Here is a 13,725-nt window from a genome sequence, read left to right on the forward strand (position 1 = left end):
CCTGCTGCCATGCAATTTCTGTTAGCACACTGGTAGGTAAGGTGGGCCCCTGGTGTTAATAAGCTTGAGAGGATTCCAAAATGGCACCTGCCACTTCTAGTGTCATCAAGGTAATATGACATCACAAAAGTGGCTGCTGACAACATCTCAGTACTCAGGGGGAGTCCCAGCAGAATGTTTCTTAAGATCAGCAGATAGGTCTGATCCTGGCATCTTTCACAGTGCTGTCTTGTGCTTAATTTAGGATTGTGTGTGTTTTTTCCTGCACCTTTAAAGAGCTATGTCTCAGTTTCTACACCCTTCTGGCTCTCCCAAATGTGAGCCCTGTTGGTTTTGAAAGTCAGACATTTTGGGGTCTTATCGTGGTACAGGACTCATGGGCTGGGGAGCCCAATGTGCGGATTGGACTTCTCAGTCCCTGGGGAGGACCTCTATAGTTGTGATTTTCCTCCCCATTGTGGGTTGCCACACTGGGGTGGTGGGATGGGTCCTGAATAGACTATGTCTCTGCCCCTCCTACCTGCTTTTTTGTGGCTTCTTTATATCTTGGTTATGGGAAATCTTCTCTTCTTGTCTTTTGGTCATTCTCAGAGATGGTTACTCTCTGAGTAGTTGTAATTTTGGTGTGCCTGTGGGAGGAGGTGAGCGCATGCTCATTCTGTCCTACTCTGTACTCTTGATATAGGCCCTCTTCCCCCTTTTTAGTAGGTCAAATCTTTTTGAACAGTTTTAGATTTACAGAAAATTTACAAAGCAATAGCTTGGTAAAGAGTTCCCATATACCTTTGCACTGCCTTCTCCTTATTATTAATGTCTTACATTAATGTAGTACATTTGTTAAAATTGATGGACCAGTAACAAAATTGATGAACCAATAATTCACTATTATTAACCTAAAGTCCATGGTTTATAATAATTTCCTTAGTTTTTCCCTAATGTTCTTTCTCTGTTCCAGGATCTCACCCAGGATATCACATTATATTTAGTTGTTATGTTTATTAGGTTTCATTTGGCTGTGCCAGTTTCTCGGACTTTTCTTTGGTTTTGATAATCTTAACTGTTTGACCCTGACCGTTTTTTTATAAGGAATTTTAATCAGTGAACACTTAATGTTAGAAAATCAGTATTGTCATTTGATATGAAGTTATTGAGTTGGCCAAAAAATTCCATTATATCTCATGGAAATGAACATGTTGGCCAATCCAATATAAATGACAAAAAAATAGGTGTATGTTTATATATGGGTGTGTGCTCAGTTGCTCAGCTCTCTGTGAGCTCATTGACTGTAACCCACTAGGCTCCTCTGTCCATGAAAATTTCCAGGCAAGAATACTGGAGTGGGTTGCCATTTTCTACTCCAAGGGATCCTCTCAACCCAGGGATTGAACCCATATCTCTTGCATCTCCTGCATTGACAGGCGGATTCTTTACAACTGTGCCACCTGGGGAGCCCGTGTGTATATATACATATATGTATTAAATAGAGTGATATGGTTACTAGATGTGCAGCATTTATTTTAGTTCTATAGAAATAATGGACTGAGAAATGGAAGAATTTTATATCCTTACTGGATTAAAAAGTAATGAAGTTTGGATTTAGTGAAAAACTGAATTTGCCATAGTGCGGATTCCTGAGTAGCTTCTTCAGGATAAATTAATATAGATATTTGGGGCTAGTGAAAAATTAAATTTCTTTTTAAGGTTTTAATTGGTGTAGGGGAATAAATTTGACTTGTATGTGCTAATCTGATTTTTTAAAAATTTGTTTTGTTTTAAAATAAATGTTTAGTGAGTATGTAGTGCCAGGCATTGTTTTAGGCCCTGAGTTCATAGTAGTGAACAAAAGATAGTAAGAAAAAAAATCACCTTTTGTGCATTTGGTGGGGGTAGACAATTTTATTTATCAATTTATTTGTATAATGTTGGAGGAGAATGATAAAAGGATAATGCATAGGTAGTGTCTTGAGTGAGAATGGGGTTTTAATGTTACATTGGGCTGTCAGGGAATGCCACATTGAGGAGGTAACATTTGATCAAAGTTATGAAAGAGGGTTTCCCTAGTGGCTCAGATGGTAAAGAATATGCCAGCAATGTGGGAGACCTGGGTTTAATCCCTGGGTCAGAAAGATGCCCTGGAGAAGGAACTGGCTAACTAAAACTTCTGGTATTATTGCCTAGAGGATCCCATGGACAGAGAAGCCTGGCGGACTACAGAAGAGCCTGGTGGGTTGCAGTCCATGGGGTCGCAAAGAGTTGGGCACGACTGCGCAACTAACACTTAACTTACTTACTTACCATCTCAGTAAATACCTTGCCAGTTACTCAGGCCAAAATCCTGGATGTTATCTCTGACTTCTCTGTCTCTGACCCCAACCATATCCAGTCCATCAGGAGCTCTTTTGGGTTCCAACTTTAAAATATATGCAGAATCTTAAACCACTTCTATGTTACTAAAAGGTTCAGGTCTCATCAGTGCTTTCCTTAGGTAACTACAACTCCACTTCTATTTCCTTTGCAGCCCCAACACAGTCACCTTTCTTTTAAAATATAATTTAAAATCATGTCAATCCTCAGCTCAAAACAAAAGACAAAAAAAACTTTTTTAAAAACTGAAGTTCTTACAATGGTCTGCATTCGACAAGATCCCACATGATACGATCCTTTGCTTCCTCTTTTATTGCCTCTTTTACTATTCTCCCAATTGTTCAACCCAGTCCCAGCCATATTGGCCTCCACAGTATTTCTAGAGTAATCCAGGCATGCTTTGTATTCAGTTTTTGCACTTAATGATCCCTCTGTCTGGAATGTAACTTCCCTCAGATATCTGCCATGACTCATCCCCTCACCTCTTTCACATGTGTTTGTATGTTTGTGTGTTAGCTGCTCATTCATGTCTGACTCTTTGCAACCCCATGGACTGCAGCCCATCAGGCTCTTCTGTCCATGAGATTTTCTAGGCAAGGATACTGGAGTGGGTTGCCATTTCCTTCTCCAGGGGATCTTCCTGACCCAGGGATTGAACCCAGGTCTCCTGCACTGCAGGCAGATTCTTTACCAACTGAGCTACAAGGGAAGCCCCACTGAGATGGTAGAAATTACAAAAGAAGCACTTTTTGAATGGGGGTTCAGATGAGGTGATGAAGAACAGGGTTTGATTTTGGATATGTATCTTTGAGATGCCTGTTAGACAGATGTCCAAGTGGGGATTCTAAGGAAGTAGTTGAATACAAGTCTGGCAAACAGGAATTATCTGTATTAGAGGTACAAATTTGGGTGTCATCAGTTTGTGGATTGTATTAAAACCATGAAACTAGATGAGGTTATCAAGGATGTAAATGTGGAGAAAGAAGAGAAGGGACCAAGGTCACCCTTGGGTACTCTAACATTAAGATATTTGGAGTAATGAAGAAGAACCAGAAAAAGAAACTGAGAAATGGTCAGTGAGATAGGAAACCCAAAAGTATGTGGTGTCCTAAACACTAATTGAAGAGTTTCTAGGTAGTGATCATTTGTGATAAATACCACTGCCAAATAAGTTGAGGGTCTAGAATTAGCCATTGATTTTAGCAATTTTGAGGAACTTGATGACCTTAAAAGAATAGTTTTGGTGGAGGAATGGATTCATTAGAGTAGATTTAAGAAAGGGAGTAGAGGAGTTGTAAACAATGAGAAGAGACAATTCTTTTGAATAAAGAGACTTGAAAAACATGGGTAGCTGGAGCATTTTGTATATATGTATATGTATGGGTGAACATGATGTGTGAAAGAAATGATAGCATGTTTATGTGCTACTGGGAATGGCCAAGAAGACATAGATGATTGATGATGGAGAGAGTGCGACAGTTGGAGAACCATCCATGAGGAGACAGGAAGGAATGGGATTTAGTGTATAAGTGTGGAGTTGGCTCTTGATAGGAGTGTGCTCATGTCATCTGTATTAGGAAGGCAGACAGAGAACTTAGGCAATTATAGGTAGGTGATTCGAATTGTTTTCTGATTGTGTTTATTTTCTTAATGAGAGTGAGGATGAGGAAAATGTTGTTGAGGGACCTGAAGAGAAGGAATAAAATAATTTTCAGAATGTAGGAATACTAGGGGGCATTTATGTCCACTTAAAGTTAATAGTTATTTATTTAAAGCATAGTTGTCTGAATGTTTTCCAGTTGAGTTTAGCTGTATGAGTACAGGCTTGGAGTAGGCAGAGAGTTGATTTTGAGTAGGGTTGGGGTTTAGTGGAATGGATTATCAAAGGGCAAGGAGATGAAGTTGTTTGCAAGGAGGTAATTATAGTGATGTATTGAATCTGAGATGATCATAAAGGAAATGGTACAACAGGGGGATGATGGACAGTCAAAAGGTATTGGTAGTATTATTAATAATACAGGGATTTGCAGTCTTCAGTCTGCAAATCTGGGCCAAGGTCTGTTTTCTGTGGTGCTTGAGCTTAGAGTTACATATTTTAAAGTGTTCCAAGGGACTTCCCTGGCCATTGAGTGGTTAAGACTCCATGCTCCCAATGCAGGGTGCGTGGGTTTAATCCCTGGTTGAGGAAAGGAACTAAGATCCCCATGCCATACACCAAAAAAAAAAAAAAAAAAAAGTGTTCCAAAAAAAACCCCAAAACGCAGAATTAAGAATATGCAACAGAAATACATATGTGATCTACAAAATCTTAAAATATTTACTATATGATCTTTTACCAAAAAAAAGTTTGCTGACCTCTTTAATGATTAATGGATTATAGATCCCCTTATTCTGGAAGAGATGGGAACCACCAGACCACCTGATCTGCTTCCTGAGAAATCTGTATGCAGGTCAGGAAGCAACAGTTAGAACAAGACATGGAACAACAGACTGATTCCAAATTGGGAAAGCAAGTATGTCAAGGCTGTATATTGTCACCCTGCTTATTTAGCTTCTATGCAGAGTACATCATGAGAAATGCTGGGCTGGAGGAAGCACAAGCTGGAATCAAGATTGCCCGGGAGGAATATAAATAATCTCAGCTATGCAGATGACACCACCCTTATGGCAGAAAGCAAAGAAAAACTAAAGAGCCTCTTGATGAAAGTGAAAAAGGAGAGTGAAAAAGTTGTCGTAAAGCTCAACATTTAGAAAACTAAGATCATGGCATCCGGTTCCATCACTTCATGGCACTTTCATGGAGAAACAGTGGAAACAATGGCTGACTTTATTTTCTTGGGCTCCAAAATCACTGCAGATTGTGACTGCAACCATAAAATTAAAAGACTCTTGCTCCTTGGAAGAAAAGTTATGACCAACCTAGACAGCATATTAAAAAGCAGAGAAATCACTGTGCCAACAAAGGTCCATCTTGTCAAGGTTCTGGTTTTTCCAGTAGTCATGTATGGATGTGAGAGTTGGACTATAAAGAAAGCTGAGCACTGAAGAATTGATGCTTTTGAACTGGTGTTTGAGAAGACTCTTGAGAGTCTGTTGGACTGCAAGGAGATCTAACCAATCAATCCTAAAAAATCAGTCCTGTATATTCACTGGAAGGACTGATGCTGAAGCTGAAACTCCAATACTTCGGCCACCTGATGCGAAGAACTGACTCATTTGAAAAGACCCTGATGCTTGGAAAGATTGAAGGTGGGAGGAGAAGGGGATGACAGAGGTGGAGATGATTGTATGGCATCACAGACTCAATGATGAGTTTGAGTAAACTCCAGGAATTGGTGATGGACGGGGAAGCCTGGCGTGCTGCAGTCCATGGGGTTGAAAAGCGTCTGTCACGACTGAGTGACTGAACTGAACTGAACTGAACTGAACTGAGATCCCCTTGGAATTGAAAGAGTCATAGAGGAAGGAAGTAGGAAATGTAAGTGTGATTTGAGAGTGGGGTGCTTGAACTTGAGTGGAGTTCAGTTATCTTTAATGGCAAGGTTCTAGAACTAGGTTATGACCGTAACAGTGAATGACTGAAGTAGGAAGGCTGATAAGATTTTTGGAGGATGTCATCTGATAGCTGAAAATAAACCCTTAACAGATCCTCTTATATTTGTTTTAAAAGGAAGGCACTCATACATTCTCTTTTACCTTTATATATAACCCTGCATCTCTACTAGTGAAGTTAATAAAAGGAAGGTCAGTCAAAAGTCAAAATTGTGCCACAGCTAAGTTTGAAATCAAAAAGTTTTGAAAAAAAATTTAATGGTTCTGGCAAATGGATTACAACTTATTTAAGTAGGTTTTTATAGTTTACTCACTTGTGTTCCATGGCATATATGGAAGATTAAAGTAGAAATCATTAATCTTTTTTGCTTTTGTAAGTAAACATAATGATATTTCATATTTTGATGTTTCAGGGGATGTGCATTTGATTAAGAAAATCTGGGAAGACATAAAATAGCAAATTCACTTTTTTGGGCATTCTTACATGTTATGGCTGTGCTTTTATTTATTGTATTACAAACCACTCCACAACTTAGTGGCTTACACAATGGACATGGGTTTGGGTGAACTCCAGGAGTTGGTGATGGACAGGGAGGCCTGGTGTACTGTGGTTCATAGGGTCGCAAAGAGTCGGAGACGACTGAGCGACTGGACTGAATGGAAAACAACATTCATTTGTTTTGCTCATGAATCTACAGTTTTGGCAGAGTTTGGTAGAAATATCTCGTCTCTACCCAACATGGGTTTGGAACTACCTGACTGGGGATGGCCTACTCACATGACTGACAAGTTGGTGCTGGCCGTTGGTTCCTCTCCGCATGGATCTCTTTAGTGGAGCCATTTGGACTTTCCTAATGTGGTGGCTGGATTCTAAGAGCAAGCTGCCCAAGAGACAGAAAAGTAGTTTTGAAAACTAGAACTTATATTCTCTTGGTCAAACAGCAGTTGTACAGATTCAAGGGAGGAGACATAGACATTCTCTTTCTTCCATTTTAATGGAGGCAACTCAAATAATTTTGGACTTTTATTTTAAAAATGCCACATATACCTTAATACAGGTAACAAAGGCATTTCTGCTGCTGCTGCTGCTAAGTCACTTCAGTCGTGTCCGACTCTGTGACCCCATAGTCAGCAGCCCACCAGGCTCCCCCGTCCCTGGGATTCTGCAGGCAAGAACACTGGAATGGGTTGCGATTTCCTTCTCCAAAAGGCATTTCTACCCCCATTCATCTTTCAGCATTTATCTTAAATGCCACCATTACCACAAAACCTTTCTTCAGCCCATTCCTGAGTTTAATATCCTCCTTCCTGAACCCTCTATAGTACCTTATTAGTTCTTTCTTTTGTGGCATTTACCTTGAGTTATTGTAATTTGTAATTTTGTGTTATCTTTGCTTGCCACTTTTATACGCAACTCTGAATCCCATTCTGAAGTGCCTTACTCATTGTGGTTGCTTAATAAATGTGTTGTTAAAGGAAATAAAAGGAACCTTTTTTTAAAAAGAACACATAAATTTTGTTTGAATGTTATAAAAAATGTGACTAACCAAATGAGACCTTGACAAACTGCAAGGTGCAGGTTGTTTAACATTGAGAGATAAGAGAGGACTAGAAATAAATTATCAAGGTGATGAAGAAAAGTAAATGTTTAGATCAATTGAAAGTATATTTTGCTTTATAGTTCTTAAAAAAGCAGAGCAACAAAAAAGTGAACTAAATGTTGACATGTCATATGTACTATTAGAAAATAATATTTGAAAATGTTTGAAAAAGAAAGCTTTTTTGTATGGTCTCCTGAAATTAGGCTGAAATTCTCAATGTAGCAGGCAACAAATAGGACATAACTGAGCAACTTGAGAGTCCCTTGGACTGCAAGGAGATCCAACCAGTCCATTCTAAAGGAGATCAGCCCTGGGTGTTCTTTGGAAGAAATGATGCTAAAGCTGAAACTCCAGGACTTTGGCCACCTGATACGAAGAGTTGACTCATTGGGAAAGACTCTGATGATGGGAGGGATTGGGGACAGGAGGAGAAGGGGACGACAGAGGATGAGATGGCTGGATGGAATCACAGACTTGATGGATATGAGTCTGAGTGAACTCCGGGAGTTGGTGATGGACAGGGAGGCCTGGCGTGCTGCGATTCATGGGGTCGCAAAGAGTCGGACACGACTGAGCAACTGAACTGTACTGAGCAACTAACACTTTCACTTTCACTCTGTATGTAAGTTAAATAAGCAGGGTGACAATATACAGCCTTGATATACTCCTTTCCTGATTTTGAACCAGTCCATTGTTCCATGTCCAGTTGCTTCTTGACCTGCATAGAGGTTTCTCAGGAGGCAGGTAGGGTGGGCTGGAATTCCCGTCTCTTTCAGAATTTTCCAGTTTGCTGTTATCAACACAAAGGCTTTAGCATAGTTAATGAGGCAGAAGTAGATGTTTTTCTGGAATTCCCTTGCTTTCTCTATGATCTAATGGATGTTAGCAATTTGGTCTCTGGTTCTTCTGCCTTTTCTAAATCTAGCTGGTAACATCTGAAAGTTCTAAGTTCATGTACTGTTGAAGTCTAGCTTGAAGGATTTTGAGTATTACCTTGCTAGCATGTGAAAGGAGTGCAGTTATGCAGTAGCTTGAACATTCTTTGGCATTGCCCTTCTTTGGAATTGGAATAAAAACAGGTTGTACAAGCTACCGCACAATTGATGCTTTTGAATGCCGTGTTGGAGAAGACTCTTCTGAAAGTCCCTTGGACTGCAGGGAGATCAAGCCAGTCAATCCTAAAGGAAGTCAACCCTGAGTGTTCATTGGAAGGACTGATACTGAAGCTGAAGCTCCAGTACTTTGGCCACCTGATGAGAAGAGCTGACTCATTGGAAAGACCCTGATGCTGGGAAAGATTGAAGGCAGGAGGAGAATGGGATGACAGAGGATGAAATGGTTGGATGGCATCACTAACTTAATAGACATGAGTTTGAGCAAACTCCAGGAGATGGTGAAGGATAGGGAAGCCTGGCATGCTGCAGTCCATGGGATCACAAAGAGTCAGACACAACTTAGGGACTGAATAACAGCAGCAACAAAGGGATAATTATGAAAGATTTTGTATGCAACATTACAGAGCTTGGGACTTTATTTTATATGCAACATGGAAAGCCACTGGAGGCTTTGTGTTTTAGAAACAACAGCCTTTTTGTTTGTTTTTGGTTTTTTGGTAACATGCATAATGGATTCCAGAATGCCAGGCTGAACACATGGAGATGAATTAGAATACCAGCTAATATAGGTAAAAGATAAGGGCCTGCACTAGATAAATTATTGCAATAATGTTGGAAGAGATGTAAGAGAGAATTCAGACTTAAGAGTAGATTGACAGGACTTGATGGTGATTAGATTTGAAAAGTGTGGAGTGGAAGGAGGAGTAAAGGTTTTTGGCTTGGGCAGCTGTTTAGATGTTAGTATTTTAAGCAAGATAAGGAACATTAAGAATTGAAGTAGATTTGTGTCAAAGATAATAAATTTGCTTTTGTATCTGTTGAGTGGGAGTTAAATCCAGGTGATATAACGTATAGATAGCTAATTATTTCAAGTGGAGCTTAGAAAAAAGTTGAGTTTATAGTTACAGATTAGGAGTCATTGGGAAGTATAAGTGGTATTTATTGAAACTATGCGATCAAGTGAAATTTTCTCTCCAGGGAGAGAAAATGGAGTAAGAAAACCTGCAAGAACATTAGCATTTAAGGGTAGATGGAGACAGAGCATCCCAGGAAAAAAAATGATCAGAATTAAAAGTAGAACTAAATTGATATCTAGAAAGTTGAAGCATAAGTAGGAATGATATTCTCTGCCATATTCTACAAAGGGTCAAGTGGATAGAAGAGAAATGAGTCCATTGAATCTAACAGGATATATAACAGAGTGAGGGTATCTGTCATAAAACCTTGGATTTGAATCCTGGCTCCATCTCTTATTATATTGTAAGACTTTTGGGAAGGTACTTGACTTCTGAGCTTTGGTTTCTTTTGAAAACAGGATAGGAGTTATCACAAAAAGTTGGCCTGAGTACTGTATGATATTAGTAAATGCAAGTAAAATGCCTCATATAGTTCCTAGCAAATAGTAGGGATTTGATAAAATGTATATATAATAACAAAAATCCCATGGACAGAGGAGCCTGGCAGACTGTAGTCAGTGGGATCACAAGAGTTGGACACGACTTAGTGACAAAACCATTGCCACCATGTATAATAACAGTAATGATGATAAGTTGGTAACCAAAGCAATAGTACTTTGAGTGGTAGGTGATACTTTGGTAGCTAAGGAGGAGGACAGAAACCATATTGCATTGGGTTGAAGAATGAACTGTTAGGAAAGTTTTTCTTCTTTTCTTTTTTTCCTTAAAGCTTTGCCTCTATGGGAAGAAAAAGGTTATGGAGTCATTTTTGTTAATAAAAGGCCATTGACGTATTGAGAAAACAAATCGGATAGAAAAGCATGGCAGAAGCTGAATTTAAAGGAGCTTAGTATGAGTAGAATGTGAAGAAGATGATACAGTGAATGCAGACTTTAGATCATTTAGAAAGTAAAAGGAGGAGATATCAGATGCATGATCTTTATTATTTTATTTAAAGGAATCATCAATTTAAACAAGAGAGACCTGAATTTATATAAATTCAAAAGTAGAAACTCTCCTGAAAATATATCTCTGTGTTCCACCTAACTGCATCTCATGATCACATTTATAAAGAACCACATTCTCCTGAATTTAAGTGTCCATATCTGCATATGCTAATCATTGATAGACTTAAAGATGTTACTGTTGGTTACTAAAATCCTAGTCATTGAAATTTCTTCGTATGATGCTTAGGACTGGACATGATAGTTCAGAAAGCCTTTAACCAGTATTAGGGAAAATATGAGGATTGTCTTTGTAGTTCTTCCAACACTCTTTTAAAGAAATTTGAAACCCAGAGTGGATAAAAGACTTTTAGTTCACAAAAGGAAATGGTGGTATCAGCTAGGATGAAAATATAGGCCTCCTAACTGTTGTATGATGTTTTTGCTACTACAGCTTAATACCAAAACAAAGACAAAACCTTCTACCTGTATGTATAAGGAATCATTCATTATTTGAAATCTGATAAATTAAGGGATTATTATTGGTATTATAGAACATTCATCTCAAGAAGTATTTACTAGCAAGCTAGAGTAACAGATTTAAGTTTTATATAATACATTTAAACAAGTTCGCAAATAACTCTAGGAAAACGTTTAATTTGCAAACTAAAATCTGTATTTTGTTTTAATAATTACTTTAGAAATTCTAGATTGCTCAGCTTTAGATTTATTATACAAGCTGGAACCTTTAGATGTATACCACTTTTAATAGTTATTAAGTGCTTTTCTTATGCTCTGGCTAAGCTCTTTGTGTTGATTATCTCATTTATTCTTTATAACAACCGTAAGAGGTAAGTATTCTCATTATGAGGAAACTGAACTGAGAGATTTCATCAACTTGGAAAAGCCTTCCTGCACAGCTAATAAATAGGGTGGAGCTAAAATTTAAATCCAGACAATTTGATTCCAAAATTTATGTTTTTAACAACATAAAACATATTCTGTGTCATTACTTTAAACTTTGTTTTCTTCCTTTTGTTTATCATAAAATAGTAGTTTTCAATCTCATTTTGATTCTATTTGATTCATTTTGAATTTAAAATTGGGCTTCCTAAGTGGTGGTAAAGAACCTGCCTGCTAATGCAGGAAACATTAAGAGATGCTGGTTCAATCCCTGGTTCAGGAAGGTCCCCTGGAGGAGGCCATGGCAACCCACTCAAATATTCTTGCCTAGAGAATCCCATGGACCGTGGGGCCTAGCAGGCTACAATCCATACGGTCTCAGAGAGTCGGACATGGCTGAAGCGAATGTCCTCATACTTAGTGTGATTTTTTTTGAATTATTAATTGGTCATTGATAAGGATATCCTCTAGTCAAGAGGTAACTTTATGGGATAGTCCTTGTACCTAATGAGACTTATGTGGAGTGCTTGGTAAATGTTGTTAGGGGATGATATTTTACGTTTGAATGTGGGAAATGTTCAATATATCCAGTATGACTATTTTGTTGAGTGTGAGAAACTTTTTAAGAGATTTAATAATACAAAGCATTTGTAAATGGCACATAGCTAAAGTAGGTAAATCTTAGCTGTTTTTCATTGAGACTACCAGAATATTTTATAGTATTTTACCAAATATAGATTTGGTATTGTATTGCTAGCTGTTTTCAACCATAGTCATTGTAACTCTTTGTTACCTTCTTTTCCTTTGTAAATACTGAAACTATGTTTTGTCCCTTTCCTGACTCTTTTATGTCAGTTTTCCCTTTTGTCTGCCTAATTTTAGATTTAGAAATAATGTGAAGCCAAATCTCTTTTATGGAATGCTGGATATGGTGTTCCTTTTAGTTATAGACCTTACCTTTCAGTAGCATATGAGTGACATTAAAAGTGTGCTGTAGTTAATTTTCGCCAGGTAAATGCATGCTCAGAGGAAGCAGTCTCAAGTCTTTGTTCAAGAAGTTACAGACTTTTAAGATAGTCTAATAAATGGTAAGCATTTATCTGGAAGAAAAATACCATTTTTGAGTTGAAAGTGAAGTGAAAGTCGCATAGTCATATCCTACTCTTTGTGATGCCATGGACTGTATCCTGCCCAGCTCCTCTGTCCATGGAATTCTCCAGGCAAGGATACCCTCCTCCAGGGAATTGTCCCGACCCAGCGATGGAACCTGGGTCTCTTGCATTGCAGGCAGATTCTTTACCAACTGAGCCACTAGGGAAGCCTTTTGGAGTTATGTTTTACCTAAAAATCTGCTAAAGAAATGATTTAAAATATTGATGCCTTGTTTTTTAAATTAATTCCAGTAATCAGATCCTTAGATGATTTCACTGAACTCAGTACCTTTTGTAGAATTTAATGGCTTTCCTAATGTGTAACCATCTTTTGAGAAGTTCCTTGTGAGTAAAAGATAATTAAGTGAACAGTTAATTTGCTGAATTAATTAGGATATAATTAATCTAGGTAAAATTCAAAATTTTCCATAAACTGTAAGGAAAATAGCCAAATATAAGGACATATCCATTTATATAGTGACAACATGCTTGTAATTTATTATTGCAGTGGCTAGGTTAGAGACTAAATTAAGAACCAATGGAAAATTTGTTGGTCCCAGTAATTACAGCTAAATGGTGATTTGAAAATACTTAACTGTATGAAAGCACTGTCATCTGAGATTTGTATTCAATAAATGTGATCTGTCAACTTAAAGACATTATCTTATTTAATTCTCAAAACAATTCTGAGTTAGGATATTATTATCTTAATTTTGCAAATAAATAGAGGCTTAACGAAGTTAACCCATCTGGGGTCATGGAGCTGTAGCTGGGATTCTAACCAAACCTTTTTGACCGCAGGACCCAGGTTCTTAATAGTTGACGAGGCTATAGTAAACTGAAATCTGGTGCTCAAGTTGTGATTGCAATGAGCTGTTTATGAAAATCTTTAACTGTCAAATGGAGTCCAAATCTAAAGTATTTTGCTTCTGAAACTGCATGTTTTACCAATCATGCCAATTAAAATTTATTAATAACTTCTTTAGTTTTGGCTTACCATTTCAAGATTTGTAATAATTTAAGATGATATGTAGAATTACAAAGTTAGAAGTGCATCTTTATTTGAGATCGTACCATCAACATTCAAGTAAGGTATTGGTGAGAATGGGGAATGATAGAATTGAATTTTATGTTACTGA

General features: G+C 37.9%; 1 protein-coding gene across 1 annotated transcript in view; it reads left to right on the forward strand.

Moving 5' to 3' along the window:
• LNPK (lunapark, ER junction formation factor) overlaps positions 1-13,725 on the forward strand; it is a 91,852-nt gene that overhangs the window by 52,912 nt on the left and 25,215 nt on the right. The gene's annotated exons all lie outside the window — the stretch shown is intronic.

Source organism: Budorcas taxicolor, chromosome 2 (genome assembly GCF_023091745.1).
Source record: "Budorcas taxicolor isolate Tak-1 chromosome 2, Takin1.1, whole genome shotgun sequence".
NCBI classification, from domain to species: domain Eukaryota; kingdom Metazoa; phylum Chordata; class Mammalia; order Artiodactyla; family Bovidae; genus Budorcas; species Budorcas taxicolor.